Below are 15,520 nucleotides of genomic sequence, written 5' to 3'. Positions count from 1 at the left end.
ACATGAGCACACATAATCAGAGTTTCTAAAATGCATCCTTTAGCATATATAAACCAAGCACATTCGAGAACTTGCAGAATCATCAGACATTCTGCCAACAGAGATAAAAATATGTGAAAGAATAACCTTGTAAGGTACTTATTTATGGGGCAGAAAGAAGAAGAGATGGGAGTGACTGTTCTGTTGAAACTACTCTCTTCAAGCTCACCACTGGCTTCCTAATCAAGAAGGCCCATAGACTTTCAATCATTCTTCATCTTCTTTGGTATTAAATGTGTTTAACTAGTTTTTCATATTTCAATACGTCTTCCCTCTTGAACTTTTTAAAAAAGATTTTTAAATTGTTTTAAAGTGTACAATTCAGTGGTTTTTAATATGTCCACAAATTTGTGCAATCATCACCACTAATTTCACAATATTTTCACTGTTCGAAATAGAAAATCTGTACCCATTAACAGTCATTTCCCAATCTCCCCTCCCCCAGCCCCTGTCAACTACTAATCTACTTTGTCTCTATAGATTTGCAGATTCTTCTCCTAGATTTTTCAACACTGCCTTCTTCTGTGTCTCCTCGTACCTATTTGACCTCCCCTGGCCCCTTTTTCTAGGAGCATCCATTAAATGTCTGTCATTCCCAACATCCTAAACTCAGATGTCTGAGCTGATGCTATAAGCATCATCTACCAATATGTCCATGAGGACATCATCTTATCAGGGAGGCTCCCGTGACATTGTTCACGCAGACGAAGAAAGAGAGAGGTGTTGTTGAAATGGGGAGATTAGAGATTCAAAAGACCCAGTTTTACTGGAAGGCAAATACATATTCCAGTAGTTCATACTAATGGTTTAAATCTCAGTGGACTTTGAGAAAATGTGAGAGAGAAGAGAGGAGTTGTTCGTCCCCACTTCCAAAAATAAATGTTGCCTTTCTAATTAGGTTTCTACATGCTTTGTTAGGGAGTATATTAGGAAAGGGGACAAAATAAAGCAGGGCCAAGCCCCACATGGTCACTGTCATATGAGAGAGAGAACCGCTGTCATATGAAAAACGTGCATAAGTTCTCAAATTTGCAAATTCATCTATGACATTTGGGATTATGGGTTTGTTTTGCATTGTTTTAGCCCTTCCTTAAATTAAAGCTTCAAAATGTAAAACTCTTAAAGTTAGAAAAACCTGTTAATTAGCTAATTAATTAAACAAATTATTATTTAACTAGAAAAGAGTATGTATATATACATATACACGTATGTGTATATATGTATAGACAGATAGACGGACACACTTTTAATGAGTCCCTGTCAAAGCCCAAAGTCTGGGGGGAGGAAATAAGAGGCAACCGCAACACAGCAGGACAAGGGCATTTAGGGATGTGGGGACATAGATGAAGAGCACTGAGGGAGGCTTTCTAGGAAAAGATAGAATGTCTGGGGGAGGGACCTATACGTGGGAAGCTGAGGAGACATTGTCCTCAGAAGTAAGCTATGAGCAGCAAGGAATTGATGGAAAAGGTGAGGGTGAGGGAAAGTAGATGGGGAGAAAGCAGGAGTCCTTGTGGGCTGCAAAGAAAAAGAAGGCAGCCAGGATGGGCATGTGTGGCTAGGGGTTACCCAGAGGAGGCTTTTCAGTCCACCTTTTCCCTGAGTTTAACACCAACATTTGTAATCACCCAGATGCCTCCCCTTGACAGGCTCTAGAACCAGAAATGCAATGCGTATTCCTCCACAAAAGGAATCCTTCCTGACTTTCTGGTTCTGGCTTTACCTCCTCCCCAGTCAGTGCAATATCTTGCTGCTTCCCCTGCTGGTAACCGGGTCCTACAGGCAGCATCCCTCTGAAGGATCTTACACCACCCTGTTCTTTCCTTCTTTTCCCATTGATCTTATCCGAGGTCGGATCAGCTCTCAGCCCGACAACAGCAGGTGACTTGTAACTGTGCCCCTCAGTCTTCTCCCCTTCTCCCATCTATCCAGCACACCACTTTCAGGTGATTCTTCCTGAAGTATAGTTACCACCACCTTACACAAAACAGTGGCAGCCTTGGTCGACTGTCCAGCTCCTACACAGTAAACTTTAGCACCTTAGCTTGGCATTATATACCCCGGGGGCCTTTCTAGATTTGTGTCTTAGCTTTCCCTAGTTATTCTCTTCCCATGACAATCTTCTCCAACTTTTTGATATGTTTAAGAAGTATTTAAATAGTAAAATTATAGGGCTGTATAAAACTAATAAAACCATAATCACTCTCAGTTGCAATGGCCATCCGCATTAACCTTTAGAAGGAATAATTCCCCACAGAGAAATTATAAAAGTTCTCCCAGAACCATGGCAACTGTGGTCTCTTCTCAATTATGTGTGATCTTTTGGTCACTTTCGCACATTCATCCAAACCTCCGGCACTGAGTTATCGTTTTCATCTCCACCTCAAGGACTGCTATAACCTTGGGCGGTTTCAGCATTCAGGAAGATGACCCACCCAGCACCTGGCCTGCCAGTTCCCTGACCTGGTCGTTTTTTGACAACTCCCACCCTTCCCTCCTCCCCTGACCACACCCTGGACCTGGATGTAGTATTTCCATTCCAAAGCTACTCTCTGAAAACCTGTTCTCTTTAGTTTGTTCAGCTACTTTCCAAGGAACGTCCTTTACAAGCATTTGAAGTCTGCTCTGTCCTCAAGCCACTCCCCAAATTAATGCTAACATTTCTCCCCTGAGGGGTCTGACTCTTTTCTCTCATGCTGTCTTACTCTTTGTTTTCTCATTGCAGTCACACTGGCCTTCTCTGTCCTCTGAATGTGGCATGTTCCTTTTCACCTTCCTACCATCAGGCCTTGCTCATGCGGTTTCCTCTTCCTGAAATGATATTTCTGTCCTCTTTTCCCCAGCTTATTTTAACATTTGCCCTCTGCTCACCAACACGCCAACAAGGAAGGATCCTCCGATACAGATGACTACCTGTCTTATGCTTTCCTAACACCACGTAACTTTTCCTCACAGCACACACCACAGTTGCAATTTGACACTGATTTATGTAAATGTTTGATTAATATTCTTCATTGAGTGAAAGCCCTAAGGAGACAGATGCCACACCTGTTTTTAGTTATCACTGTATCCCTAAAACATTGCCAGCACACAGAAGATGATCGATGAATATGTGTTGAATGAATGGACCGTGGACTCATGAGCCTTTGTATGGACAGCAGGAAAGGCTAATTACTGGGAAGTCAAGGGTGTTTAGCCCTAGAGTATGGGGAGGGCCAAGGGATTCTGAGACGTCCAAGCAGAATGACATATCCACATTATTCTATTTCATCCCTGAGGGGAAACTATTGAGAAGAGGCATTTGAGAAAACACAACTCCTGGTGGGAAGATGTGCTGTCATTAATTAAAAGGGGAGGTAAATATCAAGATAAATATCCCTGAAAACATACTTGCTTTTCAGCAGTATATGTACATAACATAAAGTATGATGTTCAGGGTAAACAGCAACAGCGTGATCCTTTGTCCACTTAACTGCAAGACCCCAAGGGTTACGAGCAAGGCCAGTGAATAGACAAGGGCAGATTTTTGCCCAGGGATGGGCTCCTGATGACAGCAAGGCCTGCCTCAGAAGGTCTCGACCGTATTCTGGTCACCGGGGGACTTTTGTTCACAAAAGCAGAATGGCCGCCCAAAGGGAAGGTTGCAGACAAGCTTCAGATGAATCATTGAATTAGATGACATACAAAATCTCTTCCAAGTATGAGGGTCAATGAGGCCGAACCAGTCATTAATAATTCAGGGCCAAGCGTGCAGTTTGTGTGTGTGTGTGTGTGTGTGTGTGTGTGCGCGAGTGCGCACACACGCGCCCAGGTGTGCACAGAATCTGCTTCTGTCACTCCAAATCTGCTTAGTTCCTCATTCATTAGGATAGATTATTAAAATTAACTTTTGTTGTAAATGGTGAAGCCGACTTACACAATTTATACAAGATTTTTAAAAATTCACTTTCGTGTTTAAATTACTTGCTAAATTTTTACATACACACACATATGTATATATATAACCATTCCCAAATCAAGATATAAAACATTTCCAACACCCCAGAAAGCTACCTTGTCCCAGGTCAATATCTATCCCCTGAAGAAACTGCTATTCCCTCCGCTATTATCATAGATTAGTTTTGTCTGTCTTTCCACTTCATATACATGGACAATGTGCACTGTCTATATTTTGTTCAATATTATTCCTGCCTGATTTATCCATGTATCCATATATCCATGCTACATCCACACACAGAGCAGAAGCTCATTCTTTTTCGTTGTAGTGTTATATTCCATTGCATGAATGAATGTTCCACAATTTACCCATTCTAGTGTTGATGGACAACTGGGTTACTTCCAGTTTGGGGCTATTGTGAATAAAGCTGCCATGATGAACATTCCCATACATGCCAGTTGGTGAACACAAGCACTTGTTTCTGTTGACAGCACACCCAGGAGTTGGGGCTACGGGTCCAGAGGTTATCCAGATGCTTAACTCTGGTAGCTTCTGCCACTTTTCCAAAGCAGCTGTAGCAATGTACACTCCCAACAGAAACGTAAGAAAGTTTAAAATAACGTATTTATCTTTCTAGTCAGTTAACGTGTCAGGATATATAATTATATTTTCTTGACCACATTTAAAGCCATTAAGGATAGCTTTAGGCTAATCAATACCTTTTATAGCTAGAAGCTCAGACACGTTTTATGACTCACCTGTTTTCTCTCTACAAAGCAGTGAGTACTTAAACCATGAGGGGACAAATTCTGTCAACAGAACATCAAAACAAAAGAGGGAGAAGGGGGGACAAAACAAAAGAGGGGAAAAAGTGAAACAACGAGTTTGCAATGCCTTTCATCCATGGTACATCAAATACCACTTTAGACATTTTTTCTTACTCCGTTATTACCCGATATTTCACTTTTCATCAAGCTGCAGAAAGATACAGCAATGAAGACTCACTGAAGGTTCTACCCGGCCACTGAACTATTTGTTGGAATTGGGGAAAACCGGGAATGTTTTCAACACAGCGAGAGTGAATCTGGTTTTGACCTTGCCCTAGACGGTTTTCCTCTCTAGCTTCCATTTTTTTTTTCATTTTGCTCTTGTTGATAATTCCCCAATATCTTTAACTTTGTCTATAGGCTCCTATGTGGAAACACTGTTCCCCTGTTACAAAACTCAAACATTTTCTATTGAAAATCTAGCATAGTCTACTGAAATAAATATAGATATAACTTACTCTGCTGGTAAAACAGCCCTTTTTGGAGGAAGAAGCAACGATCAACTTTTGTTTTAAACTTAGAATGAGGGTCTGCTTGCAGCTACAGATTGCTAAAGCATACAAAGGCATATGGTAATACCTTAAATCAATTATTTCTCAGAAGTTCTTAGCACACAAAAAAATTTTAAACTCAAACTGACAGGATACCAGGTACAATTAATCCATGCTTTAAAACATTAAGCCCATCTAACATTTACAGTCGAGCCAGGGCCTCTGTTTCTTGAATTTTCCCCTAGCATCCCTTTCCAGCCCAGTTTCCGGGAGTCACCTCTACTTTAACTGTGGATTCCTCTCTAGCAGTTGTAAGAAGAAAGCAATCTGGGAGATCAAGGTCCAGGCAAAGCTCAGAAATGTAAAAACTATTGTTTATGTAGCGAATTATTTTATCTTTAGCTGCACAATTTCTTTAGTGGCCTTCACCTCAAAGGGGGTTTAGTCCATACCCTCAACCCTACCCAGCAGGGCACTTAGCCCAAGGCTGGGATAAAATACTACCAATTGTATGGAATCATAAATCCCCATGTCCACTGCATATTATTTAGAAAGTGGTTGCCATGCTCACCAGCCCTCAGGGTGACTCTAAGTACCAAATTGGGGCGGAATGACTATAAATATCCAGAAATAAGAAGCAACAGTTAAATAAAACTCTCCGGAACTCTGCACACTAAATTCATGTCCACTTTTAAGCCCTCCCTCCCCATCAAGTCTTTAATGAGGAAAGCGTGCTGATTTAATTTTTTCTATTTACACACAAACTCAAGTAAAATAAAAAGATCATGCAACTATTATTTTTTATTTTTTTGCGGTATGCGGGCTTCTCACTGTTGTGGCCTCTCCTGTTGCAGAGCACAGGCTCCGGACGCACAGGCTCAGCGGCCACGGCTCACGGGCCCAGCCGCTCCGTGGCATGTGGGATCTTCCCGGACCGGGGCACGAACCCGTGTCCCCTGCATCGGCAGGCAGACTCTCAACCACTGCGCCACCAGGGAAGCCCTCATGCAATTACTAAACGTGGGATTTTCAGCATTGATGAAAATCTCTGTCCTACATGATGGGGATCACGTATCAGTGGGTTTATTAAAACGTTAACATCAGTTGAACTGGGATTGTCAACATTGACCGTCAATGTAAAATTACACTTTGATATTTCAGAGAGGATAGCTACAGTCTTTTTCTATCTTAGCACATGAGTTCTGGTGTGGGGACCAAATGGACATGAAACAATACACTTTATAAGCCCAGGTAAAAGGAGATGAAATGTGAGATGAGTTATGTTTTGCTCAGAACATTCCTCACCAACCTCCCCGAACACACACACCCCTGTCCTGCATGCGAAAGAGAGGGAGAGGGACGCAGATGGAGAATGTGGTGGGCATGGGGAAGTACAGGGCAATGAATTTATTTTTTTTTTTAAATCTCAAAACAGCTTCCCATCAACCCCCTCCCCCAGGCCTCCTTCCAACCCTTAAAAGCAATTCTGATGGTATGATGGAATCAAATTACTTGAGAGAAATGAGGTGAAGGAGGCTCACCGTTAAGCAATTGCCGGAGCAGCCACTCAGACGATTCTGGCTACAGGCTGAGTTTCACAAGAGATAAAACAGGTGAAGTAATAAGAGTGACACTGGCCTCTGTTACTGCAGTGAGCATGGCAGCAGAATGCTAAAGAGGGTGCCACTGGCTTCCCTGAGGAGAGCAAAAGGGCACACAGCAGGCAAGAGCGAGGCTTTCGCAGCCCGTCTTCAAGATGGTGGGGTCTTAGCTGTTGTTTGAAAGGGCAGGCTTGGTTATATGTGTATATAAACATAACTCGGCAGGCTCTGTTATATGCGTATATATACACAATATGGCATATTAATAAGCTGGATTGCCGTAGATGCTGACCGGGCCCCACATACGTCACTGTGGCACGCGTGCCACCCTTGCATCCTGGCTCAACTTACAACCTCTGGCAGCTGCTGCCTTTTTACTGTGGGTTCTCACTGCCCACCTGTGGAGTAGGTCCGAAGTGTCAGGGAATCAAGGCCACCGCGAGCATCCTTTAACCCATGATTAGTGAGATGGTGGGTACGTGTCCCAGCTCACGTGCCCCCAGGAGGGCTGAGGTGCAGGCTGCAAGTTGCCCAGTGGGTCGATGCTCCAGTGGTCCACAGCAACAATGCTCAGCAATGCACTCTGTTGGCTTCTTCCCTTCCTTGTCTCTCTTTCCCCACTCCCTTTCCTGAAATGACCTCCCAAATTCACTACTTGCCCCCAAACCCTGACCTCTGAATCTGCTTTTGGGGAAACCCAAACTATGGCAGCCATCAACACCCATTCATGAACCTGAGAAAAAGAGATGCCACGTCTTATCTGGATAGCACTCTTTCTCTAAACTTTTCTAGTTGTCACCTCTAGCACATGCACGGTAGAGAACGTTTTACAAGTTACTTAAGGACGCGGGGGAAAGAGTTGGGGAGCTCGCTACTCCTCAGCATGAAAGCACGATCCTTTTTTACTTTGTGGGGCTGCAGAGGTCACAGGGCTGGGCTCACGTTGGCGTGAAAAGCTGCCACACTAGACAGAAATCTTGAAAAATAGGAAACTGTTGCTGCTGCTGTTAACATGTATCGAACAATTATTATGTAGAAGTCACTCTAAAAGAAACGCATGTAAACACTACGTAATCTTCACAACAACCCAAAGAAGAGAAAAAGGAGAAGAAGGAAGATGAGTTGGCTTCTAAATGACTTAGTGTCTTGAGGGAGGGATTGATCAAGGATGATTAATTTGAATTAATATTAAATATTTTGCAAGAGGTATGCAAAGCATAGTCTGTGTTGTACTGCCTTTAATGAACTTATTATCACTCACTAATGTGATAACTGTGATCTGGACCAGCATCCACTTGAAGAGGAAGCAATGATACTGCCTATGGCTACGGACGGGCATGGGGTGCGAGCCTAGGCTATTCGTAGGAGCCCTGCCAACTCTGGCTTCCACATAAAATAGCCCAAATCCTCAAAACTCCCTTCCGGATGTATGTAACCTTTCATTTTATAGAAGCAAAAAAATGATTGTAAGGGAACTCAAGCAAGGGCAGGGCCAGCCCCAAAGCCTGGGTCTACTGACTTCCCTCCATCCATCCACACTCTAGCCCAGGGCCTGGCATTCTGTTCTTCCCCACATCTCCGCAGAATGCATGCACGTTACCACAACCCCTCTCCTTCACAGACTCCAGTCCCAACGCAACACTGTTTCAAATTCCAAAGAAAGGAAATCAAACTGCAGGCCCCTGTGGTCAGAAAGCTTGTTGCCCAAGTACAGAGCTTCCTGTGAGGACCACACCCAATAGACCAGGGGCCACTGATGTTCTGCCCTTTCTCACACAGCAGCACTCAGTCTAGCATTTAATGTCTTCATTGCAGAGCATGAGTGGGGCCTAAGGAGGGCCACAGAAAAGCTGATGGTTCTGATGGTGCAATTATTCCTCAACATGTAGGTACCATCATTCCAGACACAATTAGAACCCGTACATTTGAAGCTCACCGGCTCACAACAGAACTTCTGTGACATTATGCGTTTCCCAACGGCGCCTTACCCCTTCCTTTATTTTATTCAACTTAGTACTAATTTTCCTAGCAGGACCTATAGGATTGGTCATAACATAAAAAAGGAAAATTCTATACTTATTTGAATCTCCTCACACCCACTCTGTCATTTCACTTGACATTGTGTGCCACAGCAAGTGATACTCCATAAATTCTACTCTATTCAGCCCCAGACTTGAGTTACTGTTGCTTTCACCTCTCTAAAAAAATTGTGAAACATGAAGTTTTCCTTTCAAGCTGTCTTTGCTCTGCAAAGCAGGTCTGAACGAGCCGCATTTTTATGAGACACAAGCTTACCATCTATGCAAGCTTCATCAGCTTCTCAAACTTACGAGCACCAGTGTCTATTTCTAAGGGTGTTTTTAAAATCATCTTCTGCCTAAGGAATTATAATAATGACCTGAGAAATGGCTCATGAAACAAATTCTACTCTATGCAAGCTGTTCCTATACCCCTGAATAAGTCTCTTGAAAAAGGAGATGAAAGATCTCACAGAATCACCTGGAAAAGAATTTTTGTAAAATTTTTTAAAAGAGCATTTTTCCTACAGGGCTAATCGAGGGAGTTCATTGAGGACATCACATTTGAGTAGAAAAGATTTATACTGGGATCAACTGAGAGATGAAAATGCAGTTTCTATTTCTGAACGGGTGGCATCTATGGGGCATGGACCTGGTGGCCAGTGATGATCTCATGTCCATACGAGGAGCCCCTAGCGACTTCCTCCACACTTATGACCAAAGTCCAAACCCCTCATTTTGGCTTGCAGAGCACTTCCACTGCCGTTGTCACAATCTGAAATGATCTGTCCCACGTGCTTGGCCACCATGCATCTACCCCATCGGAATAGCAGTTCCATGAGGCAGAACCCTTATCTTATTCATTTTTCCACCTTCAGTGCTCAGAGCAAAGTAGGTGCCCAATAAGATGGTGTGTTAACAACAGGAACACGGGACATATCCAGTGTCCTGTGAGCCTCCCTCGCATCCTGCGGTGATTTTATGCCACCTGAGGCCTAGGAAAAAATCAGCCCTTGCACTGGAGGGCAGGAAGTGAATTAATTCTGTGCTGCTCTCTGGAGCCTGCTGGCCAAACCCCTTCCACATGGGACCTTGGTACAACCTAAAGGCATGGCTGAGGAGAATGAAAACTAGGTCCCCTTGGCTTTAGGTCCGATAAACACCTCTTGGGCTTCTGTCACCCTCGAGCAGGCAGAGCAGAGGACTTCCTTCAGGAACACTCAGCACACAGGGTCTCTAAGCTTTGCTGTCACTGACTCGCAGGCATGAAACTACTTATGTCCCCAGAAGCTGCTTTTATGCCCCCACCTGCACAGTCAGGTACAAGATTCTCCTGAAGGAGTCACGCTGAAGACTGTCATCACAGCTCCCAGCACAGTTAACTCCGATCACCAAATATGGAAGAAGATGAGTTAGTCCCCAAAGCCCCTGATTACTGGCTTTTACTCCCCAATGACTGGTTGAATTCCTGTGTAAACTGCCATCATTCCAGGAATTCCTCTGAAAAGCTTCTCAGTGACCAACCCCAGGATGAGGAATACTCAGTGTGGACAATCTCTCCTCTCATGTCTGAATGCCGAGACAGACGCTGGTTGCAGCCGTCGACAATCTGAGGTCTGTCTGAACTAGTGTCTCAATGTTAGCATGTGGAGTTTTCCTATATAGGGATGGACCAGTTGGTGGAAACTCTTCTCTACCGTTTTATAGCATTTACAGTGGCAGCCACTCCTTTGCTGAGTGAGGCAGAGATGAGCGCAATCTTGGGGCCTAAAACTGTAACTAAAAAGAAAACATTTGATGTGATTTTTGTGATCAAAAAATACATTATTTGATATAATTAAAGTCCAGTAGAGGACCTCACACTGAAGGTCATTTTCAAAGACATTCCAAAAGATACCAAGTGAAAAGTTCTGAAAATTTCCGTGTTGAGACGGAGGGCAAAGCTTCGTCCGATGTGAGCGGTAATGACACCATTAGCCCGCTGTGTCTCTTTGTGACAGTTGAGTTTCTGAGTGTGCTGGATCGGACCAGCATCCCCAGTTCTACACTCTTCTTTGCTAGACCCTTTGCCATCTGGCTTTGCAGAGCCTGTCCCCATGGGTGGACTGTATTTCTCTGCCCGAATGATGTCTGTTTTGGCCTGGTGACTTGCTTTGGCCAATAGGATGTGAGCAGAAATGAGGTTTTAAAAGCTCTTGCTGGCATAAAAAGATGCCCCCAGGGAGGCCCCGCCCTTTCAAACTGGCACCTGAAATGAGACAGGTGGAAGAAACGGGGCCCCAGTAGAAGCCTGCAATCCAGCAAGGCCAGACCAAGCCTGGCCTCCATCAGTTAAACCACAGTCAGCCCTCAGGACGGTGAACCAGAAAATATATGCTATTTGCTGTCAGCCATTGGGTTTGGGGGTTGTCTGTAATGCAGAAAAATCTGACGGATACTCTGAGCTAGAACTGCTAGTGAGGGAACATAAGCTGCTTCTGAAATCCCACTAAGGCCGCACAGCACCCAGGAGTCGTTTGTATTCTTATCTAGGCCTTTGCAATCTTCAGAAAGTGGTTCCACCGGTTGGCTCTTTGTCCGGGGTAAAACCATTATTTACATCATAAAGTCTGCATACTAGTTCAAGGATTCAAAGAGGCACGGGAACTGGTTTAAGAGAAACCCTGGAACAAGGGAAGGAGAAGAGGTCTTGGAGTCAGACCTACCAGACTCTGCATCTCCCCCTGTAAATTGCCAACTGTGTGAGCACAGTGCGTTTCTGTTCCTCAGGGTCCGCACGTGCAATGTAGGGATAAGGCTACTCTTATTGTGAAGATGAAGTTGTGTAAGTCAGGTGCCTCTTGTTCATCACAGGTTTTCTTGTTTCAGCCCCTTTCCCTATATGTACTTTAATAAAGATGTGAGAAAGCTGAAGGATGTAAGAAAGCCTAACTGTAGGAGAATGCCGGTCAGCACAGGAGGCCTGGAGACCCAGCTGGGGGCTCTAAGGTCTTCAATCTGCCACAGGGCAGCAGCACAATCGAAGGTGCATTCAATTTTCAAGATAAAGTGCAGTCTCACCATCTCCCCCAAGAACTTGCGAGTAGATTTACATTGTCTATTTTTTTCCAGATATCCCTTCCTGACACTTGAAAACACAGTTTTTGGTAAGAGAAACAGGTATTCACAAAACTGACCTCACTTACAGCTAAACCTCTGAAAGAACTGTACCATACTTGCTGTAGTCTAAAATATACTTATCAACCTCCAAAAGACTCTTACTAATTAGATTCCCCCAAATCATGCCACTCTGGATTTCTAGTAATAGGAACACGTTTCTTTAAAGAATCTAAAAGGAATTTGGAGTGGCAGGAACAATGGACTGATCCGTCGCATATATGATTTTTTTCCTAAACAGTTCTATCTAGAACATCCCCTTCACCGGTTTTTAGATTTCTAAGTTTTACCCAAATATAAGATACTGCTCCTCAAAATGCCTAGAGGGATGTAATTGGATATGATGCCTGTACCACTTCCCTCAGTCAGACAGAACCTGGCTCTTTCCTCTAAACCATAGCGAGGCATTTGGGGGATAGTCGGCGTTTGAGGGATGATAGAATAATGTAGAGACCAAAGAAGCCACAGAATTGTAAAGCAGGACAACTGCATTTTCAAATGCAAATTTCCCACAATGCTCGTCATTGTGCATCTTAATAATGAATGACGATATTTCACAAACCATGAGCTCTAGACCAAGTTTGTGGTCAAGTAATGAAATCCTAGAAGGACATATTTCTCATCAAAAATCAATTTGTTCTCCTGCTGGAGCCGTATGTGGTAAGCAAACACAGGACAGCATGAAGTTGTAACGTGCCATGAAAACCTGCCGGGGCCAGAAAAGAAGTTTAGGATGTGCTTTTAGTGGTAATGATATCCACTTAAACATACATGTTAAAGATTTATTCTGATGCATCCCTTTAGGAAGTTGGAACTTTTGTGTAGACTCCAAAGTATTCCTGACAGAAATATAGATATAAATATCTACTTTATAAATAAATATAAATACTGGTCACACAGTATTTCACTTATGTAACACCTGACAATTTTTTCTTTAAAAGGAGAATGGCATTCTGGCACGTAAGGGCATTTGGAATTCATCACTCCCTTCTGACAAATAAAAGACTGAACAGGGCTTCCCTGGTGGCGCAGTGGTTGAGAGTCCGCCGGTTCATGCCCCGGTCCGGGAGGATCCCACATGCCGCAGAGCAGCTGGGCCCGTGAGCCATGGCCGCTAGGCCTGAGCGTCCGGAGCCTGTGCTCCGCAACGGGAGAGGCCACATCAGTGAGAGGCCCGCGTACGGCCAAAAAAAAAAAAAAAAAAAAAAGGCTGAACAAACTGAAAAAAAAATTAAAAATCTTCTTAGATCCATCAGAGAAGTGAGGTCACAGAGCAAACCACTATCCCTTTAACTTGGAGAGACAGGTGAACACAGAGAATCACAACTTACCAGAGCAGAAACTCCTAAGCAGAAACTTCCACAGGAGCCAGCACCACCGTAGGAAAATCTAAACTGTAACTGAGGAATTGTTCGAGCTTGGAGTAGACAATTCTGTGTCAACTTCAAGAAAAGATAACTGTTATCTGACTAGCTCGACGAGCTTACTCAGGAAGAGTCAGAGGAGCTGCAACTCACAAAACACAAGCTCTGGCAGACCACAGGCAAACCCAGAAAACAAACGAGGCGAGCTTGCTTTTATGGAGAAAAGGGGAATATGGGCAGGGCTGTTCTAAATGAAAGTTCATTGGAGGAAAGTAAGAGTTCAGGGTGGTGGTGTCTTCTCATTGGCTGAGCTACAGAGTTTTCCATTGGCTGGGCTTGTTGCTGGGCGAGAAGATCATCATCCTTCCTCTTGATGGGGGTAAAGTAGGCGCACCTGCCTGTTGGAGACGCAAGGGAGTCTCTTCTATTCGGCATAATTGACAATGACTGGTGGGGTGTAAGAACTGGCCCTACAGGTCTTCCCAGCTCCAATTTTAATTGACGTTTCCTTTATTAATTTTCACGCCGGAAAGTTAAAAATTCCACGGGGTGGGGTGGGGGGCTGGTCGTAGGGTGGCCCCACACATTTTTGTAAATTTTACCTTGCCAGGTTCTCACAGTGAATGAAGAGAAAAATCCCCTCGTGCTACCTGCACGGGAGGGGGAAAGGAGCTTCTCTGAAATATACCACTCTGTTCTTAACAAGGCCTGCCTGCAGGAGAAACTACTTTACCAGAGCCTAACCTGCTGAGGTTTATTTAGAGCCTAACCTCCCTGGGGGAAGGGCAATATTCTATTTCAGCCAGCTCTCGGCATCCACATGGGGGAAGGGAAATACCCAACTCCAGCCACTCTAGTTATCTTATCCACCTGAGGGGGAAAAGGGGGAACCAAGAAGCACTTGTGATATTCACAGTTCAGAAGCCCAGGCTCAAAAAAGACAGAGACCTAATCACAGGACTATAGAATGCACCCTCTCCCCACCACCTCATCTCCACCTTATTAAAGGTCTATTTACTGCAGTTCCATTTGCCCAGTACATCTGTGAAAGACATCGTCAAGTGAATGAAAGACAAGCCAGGCAGGGAGAAAATATTTGCAAAAGACATATCTGATAAAGGACTGTTATCCAAAAATAAACAAAGAACTCTTAAAACTCAGCAATAAGAAAATGAACAACTTGATTTAAAAATGGGCAAAAGGGGCTTCCCTGGTGGCGCAGTGGTTGAGAGTCCGCCTGCCGATGCAGGGGACACGGGTTCGTGCCCTGGTCTGGGAAGATTCCACATGCCGCGGAGCGGCTGGGCCCGTGAGCCATGGCCGCTGGGCCTGCGTGTCCAGAGCCTGTGCTCCGCAATGGGAGAGGCCACAACAGTGAGAGGCCCGCGTACTGCAAAAAAAAAAAAAAAAAAAAAAAAAAATGGGCAAAAGATCTAATCAGATACCTCACCAAAGAAAAGACACAGATGGCAAATAAGCTTATGAAAAGACGCTCTGCATCATATGTTATCAGAGAACTGCAAATTAAAACAATAAAGAGATACCACTACACAGCTATTACAATGGCCAAAATCTGGAACATTGACAACACCAAATGCTGGTGAGGATGTGCAATATCATTCGTTACTGATGGGAATGAAAAAGGGTACAGCTACTTTGGAAGACAGTTTCTTACAAAACTAAACATACTTTTACCATATGCTCCAGCAATTGTGCTCCTTAGAATTTATCTAAAGAAGTCCACACAAAAACCTGCACACTGATTATTCATAATTGCTTTATACAGAATTGCCTAAATTGAAAGCAACCAAAATGTCCTTTAGTAGGTGAGGGAATAAACAAACTGTGGTACATCCAGACAATGGAATATTAGTCAGTGATTAAAAGAAACGAGCTATCAAGACGTGAAAAGACACAGAGGAAACTTAAATACGTATTACTAAGTAAAAGAAGCCAATCTGAAAAGACTATACACTGTATAATTCAAACTGGAAGAGACAAAACTATAGACACAATAAAAGGATCAGAGGTTGCCAGGGGTTAGTGGGGAGGAAGCGATGAACTGGTGGTGTAGCATAGAAAAGTTT

General features: G+C 43.8%; 1 protein-coding gene across 1 annotated transcript in view; it reads right to left on the bottom strand.

Moving 5' to 3' along the window:
• Positions 1 to 15,520, bottom strand: part of MACROD2 (mono-ADP ribosylhydrolase 2) — a 1,952,988-nt gene that overhangs the window by 519,388 nt on the left and 1,418,080 nt on the right. The window lies entirely within an intron of this gene.

Source organism: Lagenorhynchus albirostris, chromosome 15, assembly GCF_949774975.1.
Source record: "Lagenorhynchus albirostris chromosome 15, mLagAlb1.1, whole genome shotgun sequence".
Taxonomy (NCBI): domain Eukaryota; kingdom Metazoa; phylum Chordata; class Mammalia; order Artiodactyla; family Delphinidae; genus Lagenorhynchus; species Lagenorhynchus albirostris.
Note: the sequence above shows the minus strand (reverse complement) of the source record. Positions and strands in the feature narration are given on the sequence as shown.